Consider the following 3,093-nt stretch of genomic DNA (forward strand, 5'->3'; position numbering starts at 1 on the left):
GTTAGAGGAGGAGGTAGCCTAGTGGTGGTGGTTAGAGTGGTTAGAGGAGGCAGGTAGCCTAGTGGTTAGAGTGTAGGAGGCAGGTAGCCTAGTGGTTAGAGTGTAGAGGAGGCAGGTAGCCTAGTGGTTAAGAGTGTAGGGGTGAAGCAGGTAGCCTAGTGGTTAGAGTGTAGGGAGGCAGGTAGCCTGGTGGTTAGAGTGCCTAGAGGAGGCAGGTAGCCTGAGTGGTTAGAGTGTAGAGGAGGCAGGTAGCCTAGTGGTTAGAGTGTGGAGTCTAGTGGTTAGGCAGGTAGCCTAGTGGTTAGAGTAGCCTAGTGGTTAGAGTGTAGAGGAGGCAGGTAGCCTAGTGGTTAGAGTGTAGAGGCAGGTAGCCTAGTGGTTAGAGTGTAGGGAGGCAGGTAGCCTAGTGGTTAGAGTGTAGAGGAGGCAGGTAGCCTAGTGGTTAGAGTGTAGGGGCAGGTAGCCTAGTGGTTAGGTTAGGGAGGCAGGTAGCCTAGTGGTTAGAGTGAGGGTCAGGCAGGTAGCCTAGTGGTTAGAGTGTGGGGAGGCAGGTAGCCTAGTGGTTAGAGTGTAGAGGCAGGTAGCCTAGTGGTTAGAGTGTAGAGGCAGGTAGCCTAGTGGTTAGAGGAGGCAGGTAGTCTAGTGGTTAAAGGAGCAGGTGGTGGTTAGAGGCGGCAGGTAGCCTAGTGGTTAGGAGGAGGCAGGTAGTCTGGTGGTTAGAGGAGGCAGGTAGCCTAGTGGTTAGAGAAGTGGAGGGGAGGCAGGTAGCCTAGTGGTTAGAGTGTAGAGGAGGCAGGTAGCCTAGTGGTTAGAGTGGCAGGTAGAGTGGTTAGGAGGCAGGTAGCCTAGTGGTTAGAGTGTAGGGGGCAGGTAGTCTAGTGGTTAGAGTGTAGAGGAGGCAGGTAGCCTAGTGGTTAGAGTGTGGAGAGGCAGGTAGCCTAGTGGTTAGAGTGTAGAGGAGGCAGGTAGCCTAGTGGTTAGAGTGTAGGGAGGCAGGTAGCCTAGTGGTTGAGTGTAGGGGGAGGCAGGTAGCCTAGTGGTTAGAGTGTAGGAGGCAGGGTAGCCTAGTGGTTAGAGTGTAGGGAGGCAGGTAGCCTAGTGGTTAGAGTGTAGAGGTGGCCTAGTGGTTCCAGGTAGTGTGTTAGAGTGTAGAGGTGGCAGGTAGCCTAGTGGTTAGAGTGTAGGGTGGCAGGTAGCCTAGTGGTTAGAGTGTAGAGGGAGGCAGGTAGCCTAGTGGTTAGAGTGTAGAGGCAGGTAGCCTAGTGGTTAGAGTGTAGAGGAGGCAGGTTAGTGGTTAGAGGTGGCAGGTAGCCTAGTGGTTAGAGTGTAGTGTAGAGGTGGCAGGTAGCCTAGTGGTTAGAGTGTAGAGGGCAGGTAGCCTAGTGGTTAGAGTGTAGGGTGGCAGGTAGCTAGTGGTTAGAGTGTAGAGGTGGCAGGGTAGCCTAGTGGTTAGAGTGTAGAGGAGGGCAGGTAGCCTAGTGGTTAGAGTGTAGAGGCAGGTAGCCTAGTGGTTAGAGTGTAGAGGTGGCAGGGTAGCCTAGTGGTTAGAGTGTAGGGTGGCAGGTAGCCTAGTGTGGTTAGAGTGTAGAGGTGGCAGGGTAGCCTAGTGGTTAGAGTGGCAGGGTAGTGGTTAGAGTGTAGAGGAGGCAGGTAGTTAGTGGTTAGTGGAGAGGCAGGTAGCCTGGTGGTTAGAGTGTAGGGGCTGCAGGGTAGTCTAGTGGTTAGAGTGTAGAGGAGGGCAGGTAGCTAGTGGTTAGAGTGTAGAGGCTGGTAACCTAGTGGTTAGAGTGTAGAGGTGGCAGGTAGCCTAGTGGTTAGGGTGGAGGGTGGCAGGGTAGCCTAGTGGTTAGAGTGTAGAGGCTGCAGGTAGCCTGAGTGGTTAGAGTGTGGAGAGGCAGGAGGTAGCCTAGTGGTTAGAGTGTAGAGGCAGGTAGCCTCGTGGTTAGAGTGTAGAGGTGGCATGGTAGCCTAGTGGATTAGGTGTAGAGGGCGGCAGGGTAGCCTAGTGGTTAGAGTGTAGAGGTGGCAGGGCCCAGCCTAGTGGTTAGAGTGTAGAAGTGACAGAGGTAGCCTAGTGGTTAGGAGTGGAGGGCGGCAGGTAGCCTAGTGGTTAGAATGTAGAAGTGCTTGGGTAGCCTAGTGGTTAGAGTGTGGCGTGGCAGAGTGGCCCCTGGTGGTTTAGAGAGTGTAGAGGTGGTAGGAGGTAGCTATGGTTGCCCATTAGAGTCATGAGTAGCCAGCCTAGTGGTTCTAAATGAGTGGCAAGTAACCTAGGGTTCTAGAAGTGTAAATTATACAGAAACACTTTAAATTGCTAGTTGAAAGATGAAAGTGTGAAGTAGCACTAAATTATGATTAGAAGTGTAACAGAAGAGTGGCAAGTATAGAGTTGAAGTGCTAAAGCTGGCGAAAGAATTGCCAGTGGTTGTTAGAAGTGTTATTGTGGCAAGGTGTTAAAATTAATCCTAATTTGTTCAAGTGACTGAGGAGCAGGCAGCAGTGGTTACCTGCAGTGCAATGACCCAGGTAACCTGATGGGTTCAAGTGAAGTGCTGAGTATGATGATTAAATGAAAGAAATATGAAAGATAACATAAATGGTTAAGTCTGAAAACATTGGCGTGGTTAAGTGTAAGGCAGCTATTGAGCTATATGGTTAGTCTAAGTATGCAAAGTGCCAGGCCAGCCTGAGGTTACGTGTGTTGGGAAGTGTAGAGGTGGCAGGTAGCCTAGTGGTTAGGTGAGAGTGGTACTGCAGGCCTAGCCTAGTGGTTAGAAGTGTAGAGGAAACTGAGTAGCAGCTAATCGTTTAGAATATGAGTGTGCTGCAAAAATGGCGCCTAGTGGTTATTAGAAGTGTGGAGTGGCATGAAATGCCTTAGAAGTGGGTGAGTGAGGTGGTGGGGCGCTCGTGGTTGCCAGGCGAAGTGCAGGAAGCAGCTAGCCTATGGGGTGGTTAGAAGTGAGGTGGCAGGTAGCCTAGAGGTTAGAGTGTAGAGAGGTGTGAGTGGCCTAGTGGTTGGGGTGGGCGGAGGTGGCAGGTGGCCTGGTGGTTAGAGAGTGTAGATGTGGCAGGTAGCAAGTGGTTAGAGTG

The sequence above is a fragment of the Oncorhynchus nerka genome, linkage group LG2, assembly GCF_034236695.1.
Source record: "Oncorhynchus nerka isolate Pitt River linkage group LG2, Oner_Uvic_2.0, whole genome shotgun sequence".
Taxonomy (NCBI): Eukaryota; Metazoa; Chordata; class Actinopteri; order Salmoniformes; family Salmonidae; genus Oncorhynchus; species Oncorhynchus nerka.